Source organism: Eschrichtius robustus, chromosome 16, assembly GCF_028021215.1.
Source record: "Eschrichtius robustus isolate mEscRob2 chromosome 16, mEscRob2.pri, whole genome shotgun sequence".
NCBI lineage: Eukaryota > Metazoa > Chordata > Mammalia > Artiodactyla > Eschrichtiidae > Eschrichtius > Eschrichtius robustus.
In genome coordinates this window covers 21,621,193-21,638,471 of record NC_090839.1, presented here as the reverse complement: position 1 = coordinate 21,638,471, position 17,279 = coordinate 21,621,193, and the positions used below count along the sequence as shown (strand labels likewise).

General features: G+C 50.3%; 1 long non-coding RNA gene and 3 other non-coding genes across 7 annotated transcripts; all 4 read right to left on the bottom strand.

The window, feature by feature from the left end:
* Positions 1-384: 384 nt before the first annotated feature.
* On the bottom strand, positions 385-7,330 carry LOC137750250 (uncharacterized). Of its 4 annotated transcripts, XR_011070405.1 has the most exons (6): positions 7,177-7,330; positions 3,648-3,907; positions 2,409-2,561; positions 2,045-2,229; positions 831-930; positions 385-724 (listed from the first exon to the last, which is right to left on the bottom strand). It is a non-coding gene; the product is annotated as an uncharacterized lncRNA (long non-coding RNA). The 4 variants fall into 4 exon arrangements; XR_011070404.1 differs by having other exon boundaries at positions 385-753; positions 3,648-7,330; XR_011070403.1 differs by having other exon boundaries at positions 3,648-7,330.
* LOC137750842 (small nucleolar RNA SNORA71) lies at positions 2,949-3,080 on the bottom strand. Its single transcript, XR_011070622.1, has one exon. It is a non-coding gene; the product is annotated as a small nucleolar RNA SNORA71 (small nucleolar RNA).
* Positions 4,651-4,784, bottom strand: LOC137750838 (small nucleolar RNA SNORA71). The gene has a single exon (XR_011070617.1). It is a non-coding gene; the product is annotated as a small nucleolar RNA SNORA71 (small nucleolar RNA).
* LOC137750840 (small nucleolar RNA SNORA71) lies at positions 5,815-5,948 on the bottom strand. Its single transcript, XR_011070619.1, has one exon. It is a non-coding gene; the product is annotated as a small nucleolar RNA SNORA71 (small nucleolar RNA).
* Positions 7,331-17,279: the final 9,949 nt, after the last annotated feature.

The window sequence follows — 17,279 nt, the reverse complement described above, 5'->3', positions numbered from 1 at the left end:
AGAAGTCCCATGTCTGAGAAACCCCTCAATTCCAGGCAAACTAGGCCAGTTGGTCACACAAGCAGGTACGTACTCATGAGACAGGCACCCACAGCTTCCCCAATGCCATCAGCACCTGTCTCACTCCGGTCCCCATCACCCTTCCCAAGCCCTGGCCTGACTGTTCCTCGACGCCCTCAACTCTCACAGGTCCTAACCTGAGCCAACCACCAGCGTTTGTTCACCCCCGTCCTAACAGAACACCTCAAACAACAGCCCGTGTGCCAAGCCTCAGGAGCAGGACGGAAAGGCTCAGAGTGAAAACAGGATTTGGCCTGTGACCCACTTTCTCCCTGCCCAGCCTCGCTGGCACGTGGCTTGTTACTGACTTAAAACACAGGCGGGGTGGGTGCATACGGTTTATTGAACGGATGCGTGGAGAGAAAAGTGATGAAGATGAACAGCTGCCAACTCAAGAGAAAAACTCTCGGTCACTGAAGCCACGCAGGCACGGCAGAGGGACGGGGGCCGGCCTTCCCCGTCCACGGCGTCCAAGCGCACTACTGTCGGGACTCAGAGCCAGCTGAAGGGGACCCCAAGCCCCCCAGTCCCAGCGCTTTGCCCTGATTTCTCGTGCTGAGTGAACAGTTCTCCCATGACACTCCGAGCAGGCGGCGGGGAGCTCTTCATGTGTGGACTGCACTCTCCACTCTCTGCCCCGCTGGTGTCCACGAACAAAAGGAATCTACAAGAAAGGACAGGCGAGACCAACGGCTGGGAGTTCCCATTTGCATAAACTCAAACCAGCCAACCCTCTGGCGGTGGGTTCCCAGCCCGTGGCATTAACTCACCTTGGGGAGAAATACCAGCAATGCCAGATCCCAAGTCACCCCAAAGTCACTGACTCATGGCCTTGGGACCTCCTCAACGATCTCCAGATCTAACGCTGACCTAGGAGGGAGAAGAACCATACAAGCATTTAATCTCCAGCACCATCTTCTCCCCAAGTAACATCACTGAGAGGGTCCCAATCGACTAGGCCCTACTAGGTATCACCAGAATAGGACTTCCCTGGTGGTCCAGAGGCTAAGACTCCACGCTCCCCAATGCAGAGGGCCCGGGTTCGATCCCTGGTCAGGGAACTAGATCCCACATGCCGCCAACTAAGACCCACCACAGCCAAATAAATAAATATTAAAAACAAACAAACAAAAAAAACTGACCTTAGATATCACCAGAATAGACGGGATAATAAAGGAAAACACCTCAAAGGTTCGGTTTTTAGAATAAACAATTTTCTTTCAAGCAGTTCCCGATCAAGGCAACTGGCCAGATACACCAGAGCTCAGTCTGAGCTCACTGTCAGAGACTTTGACACCAAGTTCCCACTGCATCTTGATCAAAGGATGGACCACCGTCCTCAGCAGTTGTCCCACCACCGTCATTACTTCTCTGCCCAGTCCATCCCAAGGCCCCAGTAGCTGTCATCCTATTCTGCAAAGACCCACTTAATATGCCCACCCAAGCAAGGCAAATGAAAGAGAAACTTCCAGAAAGACTCATTAGGTGCCCAGATGGGTGAAAATCAAGACTGCCAGGCCCATTTGAAGGATAAATGAGAAAATATCATTAACGCTTGAGGACACTACACAAGTGACCCCCAACTCAACGTGTGGGACTTTGCACCCAGAGGTTTAAAGTGCCAGGTCTGGGATGGGGGGGGATGGGGTGGAGATAAAGTCTTTTCAAAATGGTCACCATCAGCCATTAAATCCTCCAGGCTGGCTGAGGAGCCCCAGGACCAGGGACTAGGCTGTGGGACAGGACAAGCCTCTGATGCGAAGGGGCAGAGGGCAGGTTTGAAAGACAAGGGAAGTCTCAGATTTGTTAGACGGCTACCGAGGACCGGGTGGTTCACATATATTAGTCTCACTACCTTCACGTCATCATGAGATGAGAACAAAAACATCTGGCAAAACAGGATCAAACCGGAGAAACTCGAATGTAGATGGAAGAAAAGGAGCCCTCAGGCCAAAAGTGGGGGGTGAGTGGGACCCCACCTCACCTGTTGTCTGGGAGCCAGACACGCCTCTTGGGAGCACCACGTTGCCCCTGCGGAGTCTACTAAGCGAAGGCGCCGGTGCAGGGTTGCGGCCTCCACCCAACACATCTGCAGCGCAGAAAGGCAGAAGGGCAGCCTCTGCTGACGGCTGACTACATGGCGGGAGACACCTCCTGCCACACAACATCCTAACATGAACCAGAAAGCAAGCCTTGAGTCTACAGATACAGACTCACAGACCCACAGGCCTGGGATTTCTTCTCCAGTGAACACCTGGGGTCACCCTTTTTAAAAGAGAACCCATAAAAGCACAGGTTAAAAGCGGGGGCTACAAAGAGGTTGGTGAGTCAAGGCACTCTTCTCTCACCAGTGACTGACAAGAAAACTCCTCGGGCTTCTGGCAGACCGTGATGAATGGAACCTTTCTGAATGATTCAGAGTTGGTAGGACCCCTCTTTGCTCCTACATCTGGCCCACCTTTATTTTTCTTTCTCCACATATTCGACACTACTGGCGGCTCCTGGAGAAGCAATACACATTGTGCTCAAGAAACAGTAAAGGGAAAAAAACCAAAAAAAGAGTAAAGGAGCAAAGTCAACACACAAACAAGCATGTCGGTCATGGGCTGCCTTGAGTAATCTATTATCATGGGTTGTCCTCCATTCCTGTGAAGTTCATAGAGCAGAACCCACGATTTACAGTTCTCCCATGTGCCCTTCAGCATTATCTGAACTTATTCCAGTGTGAGGTCCAAATACAAATGTATGCACTGGTTTCTGTCCGGAGGCTCCTTTACTTCAAAGACAAAGTGAACCTCCACAAGCCCGGGGCCCAGCCCGGTCACCATATCACATGTGGGCCGGCAAAGGCCCGTGCTCTGAAGGAAATGGCAGGACCAAAAAGCTAGTGTGTGAAAGCTCCAGGGTTTGGAAGGGACAACTGGGCCCTTCAAACACGGGGAAAGGTCTTTCAGCGACTCCTGTCCCTGCACTATCGATGACCAGGGCACGGGCAGCCCACGATCAATTTCGATGCAGGAGCAGAAAAGGACAGAAAGAGCCAGGAAGGACGGGAGGCTGGAGCCAGGGGCCTGGGTCAGGGAGAGCAGCCCAGCCCAGCCGAGTCCCAGCAGCTTCTGTCGTGTCCTGCCAAGACCCCACAAAACCTCCCTGCCAGGGGGGAGTCAAGACACTTCCAGCATAAAAAACTGGAAATGCTTTCGGGCTGAAAAAGATCAGGATCATGTGGTCATGGCACCACCATGAAAAGTTTTTTAGAACTTTTGCTGCTACCCCAGCTTTGCTCTTCAGATGAAGATGTGGAGTCTGAGATGGGGTCACAGAGCTAGACAGGATGAGAGGCGGGACCGGTCTCCATCACAACGGTACTTGCACTGACACCCCAGGGCTCGGAAGGGAGATGCCCCGGGGAGCCCTTCACCCAAGCAGGTTTCTACAGGGCCCTCCCCTAGGCATGTGGGGGACTGCCCCACAGCAGGATGCTACTGTCACCGCACTTCCCCTTACATGATCACCCAAGCCCCAGAAAACACGCACGTGACTTTACACAAAACACAAAATTCCAGAGAAAGGTCCAAAAGCCTTACCTGGGGCCCCAGGGCCTAGCGCCTGGCTGACACGAAGATGACGCCTCCTGTGGAGCCTCTGTGCACACAGACCCAGCTGCAAAGGAAAATCGGTGAACGGGCACTCACAGCAGGCCCTGGGGGACACACGGAACACTTGGCACAGCAGCTGGCAGTTTCTAGCACCCACGAAGGCAGGCTGTTACTGCAGGACCTGAACGGCCACACTACGGTATCAGGAACAAGGACGATTTGGCCCTAGGAAGGGGTCTGCAGGTCATCTGCGACAGGAATAACACCCACGTTACCCTGTGTGCCAACTGTGAGCAATTTGCTGCTAACCAGTCTGCAGGCTGTGGCTACCTGGCAATGACTAGAATAGACCAGGAGGGGTAACAGGTCGGGGGAGGGCCCCGTGCCTGCTACGTAGTATAAGGGCGACTTACACATGCATCCTCAACTATACTGGGCTTTGTCCAGGTCGGTCACTAGAAAATCACCCACAGCGGACCACGGGCCCTGCTCTTGACCAGGATTAAAGGCAGATTATAGTAAGTCTACCTTTCATTACAGAAACAACAATTCCAGTGTACAAAAGGAGGCTGACCCGGCAGGCTGGCTTGCTGGAGGGCTTGGTTCCCTGACACTCTGCAATGGGAGGAGCCCTGTCACCTCACAACAGGTGGGTCATCTCCACCTCTTCGGGGTTTTTTTTTGGTCCAGGTGCTATGCATCAGGCACCAGACACAACACAAAACAAGGAGGCGCTGCCCTCAAGATTACAGCATAAGGGGCACGATCAGCCAATCAGCACTTTCTAGGTGTGATCAGTGCTGAGGGGCGGGGCTGAGGATGTGGGATGAGGAAGGGGTGCGATGGGGAATCAGAGAAAACTTCCGGAGGGGAGCCCTCCACTGCCAGCCCATGAACTGCTGAGGCAGGGCCCTGTTCGGGAAAAGGGGCACTCAGTGAGCACACAGCGCCAGGGACCAGGAAGCAACACAAATCAGTGGGAAGAAAGACATGTACGAAAGCTCCAGAGTTTGCAAGGGACAGGAGTGAACCCTCCAAACACGGGGAAAGGCTTTCAGCAATTCCTCTCCCTGCACTATCAATGACCAGGGCATGGGCAGCCCACGATCACTTTCGAATGCAGGGGCAGGGCAGTGAGAGAGCTGAGAAGGGAGGCCACTGCCAGCATCCTGGGAAACGGCCTGGCCTAGGAACAGACCAGCAGACAGGTCACTGACCAGACGTACAGCCTGAGATGACAGAACCACCCGATGATTCACCAGTCCCTGCCAAGAGCTGAAGAGAAGACTAACCGGCAGAAATACTGAGAACTCTTAGGTACTGAAGGAATGTGTGTAAGTGGCACCAGGATTGAACCCCTGACAGAATTCTCGCTCAGGCTCACAGAAGGGCACTTGGCTGGTCACTGCATGTGAATCTCTGTCCTCTCAACATCACAGCAGCCTCCATCCAGGCTCTCAGGAGCAGAAGGGGGCCCAAGCCTCCACTGCACCCTCACTCTCCACACCTCAGCACCCAGCACCTCTGGCCTCACAGCCTGCACACAACCCAAGTACTAGAGAACCGGCAGGACACCATTATGCTCATCGACAGGAAAACACGGAGCGTGTGCTGGGGGGATTCGGGTCTCAGGCAATGAACGCACTATAGCCTGACTCCCTCCACCCTCAGACTGCCTCATGCTTGGTCACTGCTAGTCACTGAAGCCTGTCCTGCATGGAAGGGACAAGTATGGGTCCCCTGAACATGGGGAAAATCTTGCAACTTTTCCTCGGCCCATATTACCAATGTCCAGGACACAGGCAGCCTGTAACCACTTCAAATCCAGAGGCAGAAAAGAACACAGGGCTGCTGAGACTGGAGACCAGGGTCAGAAGACCACAGCTGTGGCAAGACCCACTCCCACTCTCCTGTTTTAAAGCCTCAGAGAAACCAGCACCAAGCCAGGCAGAGGGCACTCAACAGACGCCAGGTGCCAGGAGACATCTAAAGAGGTGGTGGAGGGATTCCCTGGCAGTACAGTGATTAGGACTCCGTGCGCTTTCACTGCCATGGCCTTGGTTCAATCCCTGGTCAGGGAACTAAGATCCAGCAAGCCGTGCGGTGTGTAATAATACATAAGTAAAATAATAAAAAGGCGGCGGGAGGAAGGCCGTGTGGGACAGCTCCAGAGTTTGGAAGGGACGGGAGTGAACCCTCCAAACACGGGGAAACGCTTTCAGCAACTCCTCTGCCGGCACTACCAGTGACCAGGGCACAGCCAGCCCACGATCACTTCCCAATGCAGGGGCAACAAAGGGCAGAAGAAGAGCCAGGCAGAGGAGCCCATGTTAACAGCCGGCTCTCCGCCCAGGCAGGGGAAAGCTGCCCAGCCAAGCCCGGGACCCCAACGCTATCCTCACTTCATGGAAAGACTCCATCTCCCCTCATCAACAGAGGCCACAGGACGACCAGCTTCTCGTGAAAATGCCTCAAGTACTCATCCACCCCCGAAATACCAACTAAGTACCTACTAACCACTTGCCAGGCACTGGGGGTTCAAAGGCACAGACCAGGCCTCTGCCCTCCCGGACTGCTTGTTGTTTCCCCCGTGGAAGGAGAGGAAAGCTCAGGAGAATGAAGTAACTCACCCAAGGCTCCACGGCTATCGAGGGGCTGCGTCAGGATCTGAACTCAGGCCTTTCTGGCCCCCAAACCCAGCCCCAGCCTCCTGCACAAGACTTTGCAAGTCAGTTCCCAGACCCCCACCTGAGACCAGGGACCACCCCCTCTGCGGCGGGGCAGGAAGGCCACGGCCCCCAGTTCAAGGCCCTCGGGAGCAGCACTTGCCCAAGGGACAGCTCAGCCCCTGGACACAGTGGGGCGCAGAGGCAGTGCGGCTCAGGGTCCTGCAGGAGAGGAGGGGGCGCTGGCAGAGGCAGGCGCAGCAAAGCCCTTCGAGGGAGGGTCTTCAGCAGCGCAGGGCCCGGCCAGGGAACGGGTGCGGAAGGGCTTCGGTGCGAAGCAGGGACAGGAAGCCAGACTCTGCCCCTCGGGGGCCCTGGCGCGCCCTCACTTTAAAGCTCAAACACCCGTTTGGAAAATGGACGTTTCAACACTTTCCCTTAAAGCTTATTAAGGGGAAATGGGCTAACGGTCACCAGAGTATTTGGCCGGTAACCGACGAGCGGCTTTGAGGCGTGAAACGCTGGAGTCGGAGGTGATGGGCAGTGAATCAGGGGCTCTGGCGCCTCTCGGGCCAGGTTCACACGGGCTCTGCACGACCCCCTGCGGGACCTCGGGCCGACACGTCACCCGACCGGTCTCTCGACATCAGCGGGCACAAGTCTCCCCACGGGGCGGGTGAGGCTCCGAGACGGCGCCGGCCGGTGGCGCGGTGACCCGAGGCCTCTTTGTCGAAGACACGAGGGCCGAGAAGTCGACACGCGGCGCTCCCCGCCCCCTCGGGCCTCAGTTTCCCCTTAGGGTGGGGGGGGCGGAGCAGACCACGTGCCCAGCGCTCCCCGCAGTAACGCACCCGGGGCGCCGTGAGAGACGGCGCGGGACAGAGGCGGAGACACAGCAGACAGTGCGGGAAAGTGCGGATGTCCGCGGGTGCTGGAAGATGGCGTGGATCCAAGAGAAACAGAAACCACCAGAGCCGGGAACCTTCTCCACCCGCGCAGCGGCGGCGGAACTGCAGCAGAGGCCAGGCCTGCGGCCTAGAGCGGCGTCGCCGGGAGCGGATCCCTCGCGCGCGGTCCTGCAGCGACCTCCGGTGGAGCGGAGCCCGAGTTCTGCGTCGGGATGACTTGGTAATTTCCAGAAGCAGTCTGAAATTTTGAAAATAACATTCCCTCACCTGTTTTGCTTTTCTCTGTGTTCTGTTTGTTGTCGCTGATTTGTCATTAATTTGTAGGAATGGTGACTCTTCCACATGAGGAGCTTTAATTAGCGAAAGCTCTTTTTATTATTTTTTTTAATATCCGAGTATAGTTGATTAATAATGTTGTGTTAGCTTCAGGTGTACAGCAGAGTGATTCAGTTATGCAGATACATATATCTATTCTTTTTCAAATTCTTTTCCCATTTAGGTTATTACAGAGTACTGGGCAGAGTTACCCCTGCTATACAGTAGGTCCTTGTTGGTTATCCATTTTAAATATAGCAGTGTGTACATGTCAATCCCAATCTCCCAATCTATACCTCCCCTGCCACCCTTTCCTGCTGGTAACCATAAATTCGTCCTCTAAGTCTGTGAGTGTGTTTCTGTTTTGTAAATAAGTTTGTTTGATCATTTTTTTAAGATTCCGCATGTAAGCAATATCCTATGATATTTGTCTTTGTCTGACTTACTTCGCTCAGTATGACAATCTCCGGGTCCATCCATGTTGCTGCAAATGGCATTATTTCATTCTTTTTAATGGATGAGTAGTATTCCATTGTGTATCTGTACCACATCTTCTTTATGCATTCATCTGTTGATGGATATTTAGGTTGAAGAACTCATGTATTGTGTTGAGTTTGGACAATAGGGATCTTGTCCGATTGACCATTGTACTCAGTTTAGTGGCTGGCACAGTTGAACAAATGAATGAATTCTGGCCGTATACTTATTTGGACACATCACCAGACTAAAATATTGTTCGGATGACCTGAAACTGGAACATGAGGGTGACAAGGAGATAAGCCTACAGAGGTGGGCAGGTGCTCTGCTAAAACGTCATCCTAAAAGTAAAAGCAGTCTTGAAGCAGAGGGACTTGATCAAATTTGCATTTCAGGGACCTGGTCAGATTTGCATTGTGCCAGAGAAGACAGACAGAGGTCCCATACTCCCGATGGCACTGCAGAGAGGCTTGCTTGAGAGGTGGGCTCACAGCCCCTAATCCCACAAGCACTAACACTGCCTGCATCCTGGGCCGGGTGTATCTCTCAGACCTGAGGCAACCCTGCCACTGACTTGGTCCACATTCTCAAGTGCAAACAGCCCACCCTTGTGTCCGAGCAAGCGTCTCCCCACTTCAGATTCCTGGCACTTCACTAAGTCAGCACAGTGTGGAAATCCAGGCCTGACCGATGCAATGGAGAAGGAAATGGGGGGGAGTGTCTCTGAGGGTGAGAACACTCCATCTTCTGTACCTGGGAGGAGCCCGTGGGATTCTAACACTGTGAGAACACTGGGGATCTCCGTGATGAGGAGGGGCCGTGGGATGCTGTGGCGGGACGGACACTGGACAAAGGGGTCAGGTGTGCACACAGCCCCAGTGTCCTCTGCTGCCTCCTGCTCTTGCCCTTACTCTCCCTGTGGCTTTGGCTAAGTGACCTAACTTTGCCCGGCCTTAGTTTTCCTTTTCTGGAAATGGGCAGAGTCATGGTCCCCCCTCCCCCAATAGTGTTGCTGTGAGAATTAAGTGAAACAGTGCACACCGGGAACACAGCACAGAGCCTATGGCCAAGCACGGTAGTTGCTATACTTTGGTATTTCTGCGAAAGCCCAGAGCTTCTGTCACTGTGAGGACACCGTGAAATTATTTATGAGGCAGAGACAGTGTGCTGTATTTGAAGAGCCTAAGGCAGCACTATCCAGTAGAAACATAATGCCGGCCGGCCGCATGTGTAATTTTAAACCTTCCAGGAGCCACATTAAAAAGGTACCAAATGTACAGAACATATAAACAACAAGGTCCTACTGCATAGCACAGGGAACTATATTCAGTATCCTAGGATAAACCATAATGGAAAAGACTATAAAAAACAAGGTATATATGTGTATAACTGATTCACTTTGCTGTACAGCAGCAGAAATTAACACAACATTGTAAATCAACTCTACTTCAATAAAAATAAACAAATTAAAAATAAAAAATTTAGGGACTTCCCTGGCGGTCCAGTGGTTAAGACTCCATGCTTCCACTGCAGGGGGCACAAGTTCCATCCCTGGTTTGGGAACTGAGATCCCACATGCCGCATGCGGTATGGCCAAAAATTTTTTTTAAAATTAAAAAAAAATAAAAAGGTACCCAAAAAGGTGAAATTAATTTTAATAGTATATTTTATTTAACCCAAGATAACCGAAATATTACATTTCAGTGTGTAATCAATATTTTTAACTTATTAATAAGATATTTACGATTTCTTTTCCTTTGTTCAAAGTCTTTGGAATCGGTGCTTGTTTTATACCGACAGCGCATTGCAGTTGGGACCGGCTACGTTTCCAGTGCTCTGTGCCGCATGTGGCTGCACGTGTCTCGTGGCTGCTGTATATCAGCACACGTCTAGGGCCACCTGGCTTTGATCAGCCCTTCAGAGCCAGAGGAGAAAAGCAGCAAGCAGGAGGCTGAGAGCATGTCCCTACCACAGGCCCCCGCCACCCATGAGCCTGGGACATCCTGGGGGGGGGGTCTGGGCCTCCTGCAACACTCAGGTTGGAAGCCTCATTGTTCTGAGCTGGAGATTAAGGGAAAGGTGCCTTCCCAAAGCTGGGAAGGGGCAGAGCCACAATTCCAACCTAGATGATCTCCTGTACCCTTTGCACCCATGATGCTAGGGAGGGGATCTAGGCTGGTTCATTTCTGCATCCCCAGTGCCTAGAGGAGGCTGGGCATCTAAGAGGCGTGGCTGATGTTTGCTGTTAGTGTAACAGGCTATTAAAATGGACATTTCAGCCAAAGCACCAAGGCGGCACCAAGATAGTGGAATGAACCGCGTAACAACAACAAATCACAGTTGTGGTAGGTAAAAGGTGGTTCAATCTTGGCAGTCTTTGAAGGTTCCACCTGCTATCATGGCAGCGGCCTTCTAAAGAAGGCATTGGACCAGATGCAGAATTTAGGAAGAAAATAACTGGAAAATGGTTACTTGTGACTCAATTCTCTCTTCTAATTTGAGGGTCTTAACAGTACAGTGTTAGACATGAAAAAGAGAGGGAATTATGGACTCTGTGTCTTAAAATAGTCCCCCCCCCACCTTGCCCCCAAGAGGGAGAGTAGGAGGAATTTCCCCTTTCTCTGGTGATCCTCATACCAGGAACTTCAACAGGAACACATGAGAACTTGATAAATGTCACCTGGAGTTGGGGAGCACAGGTGACCAGTGCCCAACCCGCTCCTCAGTCAAAAGTTCATTGTCTCCTTCAACAGGTGTAAAATCTGGGATAGGACTGTCCACCTGCTGCCCAAGAGGTTCTGCCCTACAGGGAGCCTGCTAGGGGGAGGGGACTCCAAGAAGAGGGCCTGTTCACATCACTGGGGGTACATTAAAAAGGGCAGCAGGAGGGAGGGTCTCTGAAGAACCCCTGAAATAAGGGCTGAGGGAGAATACTCAGCATTAATTTCATGCCCAGCCTGGAGAGAAATGTTCCCCCATCTCACTCGTCATTCCATCTGATTCTGGAGGTATTGAGAGTGGGGGTGGGCTGGGGAGAGTGGGCAGAAACCTGGTGAAGAGAAACACATTTGCATAAGTAAGGAGAGAAGGTTCCCATCCCCTCCCAGCAGACAGCAACCCACCCTATGCTTGGCCCCAGTTGGTGGAGAGCAGAGAAGTCTGACCTATCAATGATCATTGAAAACGTGATTAATACATGAGATGGACATTTAAAATAATTGAATGAAAACTATGTTCCCCATTTTTAGTAATACAAGACTTGTTACCTAAGAATGATCAGAAGACTGATGGCTGCCTGATATTTTTCTAGGGGCAGGGAAAAGACACTTCCACTTAGAAAGCTTAAAGAGACAGGCAAAAAAAAATGTTTTTATGATGACATACCAGAAGTCCCTCTTTCAACATACTGGTCACATTTATAAAGGATTGGGCTGTGGTCTGGGAGGCCAACCTTCCATCATCTTGGAGTTTGTGACCTCACAGTGGCTGAGAGATTCCTGGAGCCTGGAGATGGGGGGGATGGGGAGATGGGGTCTCAGCTGGCTAGACAGATTGTCCCAAGGAGGTGATGCCCAGGGTCTAGGCTGGAAGTCAGCAGCTGGCCCGGTGAGCCCCGCAGGATCTCCAAGCCCTGTCCCCGCACTAAGAATGATCAGCATGCTGGCGGTCTTGCTTATTCTGTTCATCTTCCTCCTCGCCGTCTTACTGATCAGCTGTTACTGCATCTTTCGGGAGGAATAGGCTTGGGCTCCTGCAGGCTGGGACTGAGGCCCATCGGTAGCCTTGGCCAGTCCAGCCACCCAGGGCCTCTGCTGCCCCATGGCCTGGGTCTGGGCCTGTTTGGGAGCCTCCAGCAGCCCCCAGGCCCTCACTGGATGCTCAGACACACTGAGATGAGACAGAGGGTCTCCCCGGCAGGGTCAGTTCCCACTGAGGTGTCAGCATCCCCTCCTCCCTGTGTCCCCTCGCTGGTCCTCTGACCCCCACAGCCTCTTTGTCACTAGTTCCGCTTCTGGTTCATTTTTGTCCTGGGCTGAAGGCCACTGGTTCCGGAGAGGGGGGTCAATGTGGGCTCAGTGAAAGTCTAAATGGCTCAGGCCTCTGACATGGGGACAGACAGGAGAAGAGGTGGCCCGTTTCCTTCCCAAACAGGCAGGGCTGGGCCCTGGGGGACCGGAGTCCAAGCAAAAGACTGATAACCTTCACTGGTGACATCGGACTTTCCTTCTATCTGTGGTGGACAATCCTTGAAAACAACCTTCTTGACTAATGAATCTGGATGCTCTTAGCTAATTAACTTGGGTTTCCCTGAACAACAACTTTGGACCTCCTTTGCTAACTAAATAACTGAGATGTTTGTGGCTAATTATACTTAAGCTTTCCTGGCTTGAGAATCATGAACTTTCTTGCCTGCATACCTGGGCCTTCCGGGATAACAATATTTGACTTTGGGTCGTTCTCTCTCACCATGCTAGCTGACTATATCAATTCTTTACTCTTAAGACCTTGGGTTGTCCTGGCCAAGGGCAGCAGACATCCCTGACTATTTTTCTGGGACTTCTAGGATAAAAATAGAAGAATTCTTCTATGATTTCACCATTACATGTGATATTGACCGATGGTTTATGATGTATATTCTATTTTTAGAATTCTAAGACTCTTTCAAAGTTATGAGTGAATAGTAATTTTTATCAAATTATGATAATCGTGATGATGATGGTGATAGCTAAAATGTATTACTAGCTGACAATAAGCCAAAAGCTAAAAAAAAAAAAGCACTTATGGTATTCATGTATTTCAATGCATTATTTTACCTATTTTTACATTTTTGAATTGTAAAGTACACATAACATAAAATTTACCATCTTAATCATTTTATTTTATTTATTTATTTTTGGCTGCATTGGGTCTTCGTTGCTGCGTGTGGGCTTTCCCTAGTTGCGGTGAGCAGGGGCTACTCTTCGTTGTGGTGCGCAGGCTTCTCATTGCGGTGGCTTCTCTTGTTGCGGAGCATGGGCTCTAGGCGCATGGGCTTCAGTAGTTGCGGCACGAGGGCTCAGTAGTTGTGGCTTGCGGGCTCTAGAGTGCAGGCTCAGTAGTCGTGGCGCACAGGCTTAGTTGCTCCGCGGCATGTGGGATCTCCCTGGACAAGTGCTTGAACCCGTGTCCCCTGCATTGGCAGGCGGATTCTTAACCACTGCACCACCAGGGAAGCCCCAGTCATTTTTAAATACTCAGGTCAGTAGTGTCAAGTACGTTCGCATCGTTGTACAATCAATCTTTTCATCTTTCAAGCTGAAACGCTGTACCTATTAAACACTAACTCCCTATTCCCCACTATCCCCAGCCCCTGGCCACCACCATTCTACTTTCTGTCTCTGAATCTGACTACTCTGGGTACCTCATATAAGTGGAATCATATAGTATTTGTCCTTTTATAACTGGCTTATTTTACTTAACGTAATATTATTAAGGTTCATCCATGTTGTAGCATTTGTCAGAATTTCCTTCCTTTTTAAGGCTGAATAATATTCCATTGTATGTATAGACCACATTTTGTTTATCCATTCATCCATCAATGGACACTCGAGTAGCTTCTACCTTTTGGCTATCGTGAATAGTACTGCCACGCACATGGGTGGACAAATATCCCTTTAAGACCCTGCGTTCATTTGTTTCGAGGATAAGTGGAATTGTTGGATCCTAAGGCAATTCTATTTTTAATTTTTTGAGCAACCACCATACTATTTTCCATAGTGGCACACCATTTTGCATATTTTATCTACTTTGAAGTTGAAAACTTGAGGTTCAGAAGGATTAAGTAGCTTGCTAATGTGTAAAATGTGGTAGAGAAAAATTTCAAGTATGTCTATTGAATTAGTTTCCTAGGGCTGCCATAAGAAATTACCGCAGGGCTTCCCTGGTGGCTCAGTGGTTGAGAATCTGCCTGCTAATGCAGGGGACACAGGTTCCAGCCCTGGTCTGGGAAGATCCCACATGCCGCGGAGCAACTAGGCCCGTGAGCCACAACTACTGAGCCTGCGCGTCTGGAGCCTGTGCTCCGCAACAAGAGAGGCCGCGATAGTGAGAGGCCCGCACACCGCGATGGAGTGGCTCCCGCTTGCCACAACTAGAGAAAGCCCTCGCACGAAACAAAGACCCAACACAACCAAAAATAAATAAATAAATAAATTAATTAATTAAAAAAAAATTTACCACTGTTTAAAAAAAAAAACAAAAGAAAAGAAATTACCGCAAACTGGGTGGCTTAAAACAGAAATTTATTCTCTCACTCTTCTGGAGGTTAGAAGTCTGAAATCAACGTGTCAGCAGGGCCATGCTCCCTCTAAAACTCTGGGTAGGAGTCTTCCTTTTCCTAGTGTTTGGTGGTGTCCATCAATCCTGCAGCTGTGTCACTCCAATCTCTGGCATTCTCCTGGGGTGTCTTTGTCCTCACTTATAAGGGCACCAGTCATGTTGGATTAATGGTCCTCCCTCCTGCAACATGACCTCATCTTAATTTACATCTGCAAATACTATTTCCACATCAGGTCACATTCCCAGGTACCAGGTGTTAGGACTTCAACATAACACCTTTTGGGGGTACATAACTTAATCCATAATATCTGTCTTCCTCCAAATTCTGTGATATTTACCATACTTTTGACCTCTTAATGTGATAAACTACCAGACTTCCCAATAGAAAGCCATGCTTGCATTTATGGGACAGAACTTATTTGATATTAGTGGATTATTAGACTCTAAGCTTGGAGGAAGGCAGACACAATAGGCTTCTTTCATTCATCCCTTTGCCTCCAGTCATTATACAAAAACAAAAACAAAAAACAGTATTGGAAAAGTGGTATAGCTTTTCCAGTGCCTTTATGGGGAAAAATCATTTGAACAGTTGTTTGGGGAATTATTTAGGTGGTAGTTTTTGTTGTTCCTTTCTCAATTTCCTGCCAATCAGGCTGTTGTTGACATCTGTTGGACACACCCACCAGCATAGTGCCCCATAGAGCGGAAGCGCTTATTTACCATGTATTGAATGAATGAATAGAAGGTTCATTGGCTCAGCAGTGCCCCTGCCCCCTTTTTGCTGCTACTGTTCTGTCTTGATGACCAGTGGCTCCAAGTGGCTGGTGGCTCCTCCTCCCCCTACAGCCTCCTTAAGCCCCCTGTGTCCACTCCTGAAAGAGCCTTGGTCCAGGCAGACCTAATCACCAGCCTACTCCTGCCTGGGTAGGTCCCCAACACATCCCCTTCTGGCAAAAGACCCACTTGAAACATTCATCCCTTCTGGAGCTTGCAGAGAGTGCACTGCAGTTTTGTTTTGTTTTTAACGTCTGCAGACACATTGCTGACTGACAAATAAGGACAAGCCACTGAGCATGGACTGTTGTCTGAACGCCAAGAGCAAAGGTTGTCGTAACACATTTATTTCAAGACCTCAACATGCTGCCCTGTTTGCTGGAATCTCCAGTTAGGTAGGCCAGTGTCGTAGATGGGAAAGTCATCTGAGATAAGCATGCAGTGCCTCGTGCAAATGCCAACCTCCCCCCCCCAACCCCCACTGATGGAATACCTTAATAACTGGCCATTTAGGATAAGTTAAGGAAAAGACTTGGGCATTTAGCCAGGAGTGTTGGTGACAGAAACCTAACTTACGCTAAAAAAAAAAAAAAAAAAAAAGAATTACATTCTTAGAAAGCTTATGTAACCGAACAAAAGGAAAGGCAGAGGTGGAACTGGGCTTCCAAGATGACAAACACCGGGGACTGAAATTCCACCAGTACTCTCTGTCCTGCATCTCCCCCTCTCTCTGTGTGTGGATTTCTGACTTTACATTTACTCCGTTTCCTGTATATGGGGTGGGGGGGACATATGCTACATTTGCCCTGAAGTACATCTCCATACATCTTCCACTGTAGGTAGGCAGGATTGCCACATATGGTTGTGCAGGTTGTGTACTGCCCAACTCATGGACGTGCCATTCACATCATAGACTCTGGCTGAAAAGCAGAGATGTTAGGGATACTTGGCTGAACATAGAAAACACTTGATGTTTTCCTAGCACATCCTTCTCTTGTCCAGCAGAGTCACCCTACGTTCTACCATCCTGAAGGGAGGGGTTCAAAAATCTCCATTCTAATCCTTAAATGGTGGGCCCTTCTAATGAAGACTCTTGGGAATATCTTTAAAGGGCAACACTTCGGGGGAATTTTCCCACAAGCTTCATGAGGACAAGCAGAAGATAATTAAACCTGTGACAGTGTAACCCGTGCAGGTCCATTAGAATAAGAGAAAGGTTTGCAAGAAGTAGAAGGGCCGTCTAAGAAATGCAGCCCTTAACGCCACAATCTTGGAACTCTCAATCCTCAAAGTTACTCTCCAGGCCAAAGGATAGGTCCTTCTACCTTTTCATAGCTGTGGGAGGAGTCACCCATCTCAGAGGTCTCTCATCTCATGGGTGGGTTGGGAGGTGTTGAGCGTGCATAGGTGCATAGGTGTTAAGCATGCATAGACTTCAGAGTCTCTGTGGTTTGCCCTGCTTGGGATGCTTGGCCAAGACCCAGCTCCTTCCTGGATGAGCTCACTGGGCAGGCCCTACCCAGTGATGCAGTGGGTGGAGGGTGGGCAACAACGGTGAAAGGAAGAGGAGCCTGAAGGTGATCGAATCTGAGCTGGGTCCTCTGTTAACCTGTCATCACTGACCGAGGCTGCTTCCGCCTGAAACTTACCAATATACTTTTAGGATGTTTAGGTCTACATTACTGAATAAATTAACCTGTAATTTACTTTTCTTTTATTAACCTTTTCTAATTTGGGGATTATGTGAACTGAGAACTGTTCTCTCTTTATAATCTGGGAGACTGTGTAAGGCTACAAATCTTTGTAGAATTTACCTATTAAGACAACTGGGGGCTTCCCTGGTGGCGCAGTGGTTAAGAATCCACCTGCCAATGCAGGGGACACGGGTTTGAGCCCTGGTCCGGGAGGATCCCACATGCCGCGGAGCAAGTAAGCCCGTGCGCCACAACTACTGAGCCCGTGCTCTAGAGCCCGTGAGCCACAACTACTGAGCCTGCGTGCTGCAACTACTGAAGCCCGCGCGCTGCAACTACTGAAGCCTGCGCGCCTAGAGCCTGTACTCTGCAACAAGAGAAGCCACCGCAATGAGAAGCCCGCTCACCGCAATGAAGAGTAGCCCCTGCTCGCCGCAACTAGAGAAAGCCCACGCGCAGCAACGAAGA